Source organism: Arachis ipaensis, chromosome B10 (assembly GCF_000816755.2).
Source record: "Arachis ipaensis cultivar K30076 chromosome B10, Araip1.1, whole genome shotgun sequence".
In the NCBI taxonomy this organism is placed as follows: Eukaryota; Viridiplantae; Streptophyta; class Magnoliopsida; order Fabales; family Fabaceae; genus Arachis; species Arachis ipaensis.
Window position 1 is genome coordinate 110,571,957 of NC_029794.2, and position 1,352 is coordinate 110,573,308.

Here is a 1,352-nt window from a genome sequence, read left to right on the forward strand (position 1 = left end):
TGAAATTTATTCGCTAACTCCTTACTATGAACCCGGGCCAATTTATTAGAGGCACCTCTAATATTCCAAAATAGAAAGCTTAAATCTAAATAATCCATAAAATAATTTGTATTGTAAAAAGGACCAACCTCAGCTGAAGTCCCTAACGAGATGATGAAGATCCACCATCATATCCCCCTAAGCCTTGCTTGTCCTTGTCCGGTTGTTGCCCAGTTTGTCTGTGTCCCTCCACTGACAACCCTTCTAATTTGCCGATTTGCTGCTTGCTGGTGTCGCCAAGGCAGTCTGGAGTTGACGGCGAATTCTGCAAAGAAGAAGCGCGCAACCTCTTGTGTCCGTTTTTGATAATGGCAGTGAAAGTCGGCACCGCAACGGAGACAGATTTGCCCTTCACCCCTTGCTGTTTGGAAGATGCCATGCGTGCCTTAGATCCGCTAACCGACCCGGTCTTCACCCCTGATTCGGCTCCTCTCATACGTAGCCCAAAGTCACGGTTCTGGTCCAATTTCTGATTTAAGCGCACCGGCATTTTATCTTTAGATGTTTGTTGGGCTTTATTTGATTGACTCAATTTTCCTCTCCTTTTACCGCTGACTTTGGTCCAGCCAGCCTCATTTTCCAAATGTTGGGACCCCACTTCCTTCCCATGCAACGTATCATCTAATTCCTCCCCAATTTCTGCAACTATCACTGACTCTTTGGGATTGCATCCAAATTCAAAAATTTTCTCTTTTAAAGCTTCTTGTGGCTGCACCACCTGGGCTGCCGTCTCGGTCACTGATGTTTCCTTTCGATCCACCCTTTCCGAATCTATTGGGGTCATTCTGCAGTCAGTTGCTGGATGCCCGAAACAATTGCACTTGTCACAAATAAGGTGTAAGCATTCATACTCCACCTTATATTCAAACTCATCGACAATCACACTCCGGACCACCGGCAAACCAAGATTAATTTGCACGCAAGCCCGAGCAAATTTTCCCCTTTCCGCCAACTTAGTAGCCAGATCCACCTTGACTGGTCTTCCCACAGCAGAAGCGATTCTCATCATGGCTTTATCCTGATAGTACCATATGCTCAAACCAGAGATTCGAATCCAAACCATAGTCTCCCCGAAAGTGTCCTCACAAGGTTTAAAATCCGGTGTCCATGGCTTGACCGCAATATAGTGACCGAAGATCATCCATGGCCCCTAGTAAAACCTTCTCTCGATCGTCCATGCGATCAAATTTAACGAGGAAGTACCCAAAACCCACATCCAATATTTCATATCCACCGGTGATCCTCCATACCCCTTTTAATTTGTGAAACATGGCCGTGTAACTAAGGTTTTTTCCAAGAACCTTAATCACAAT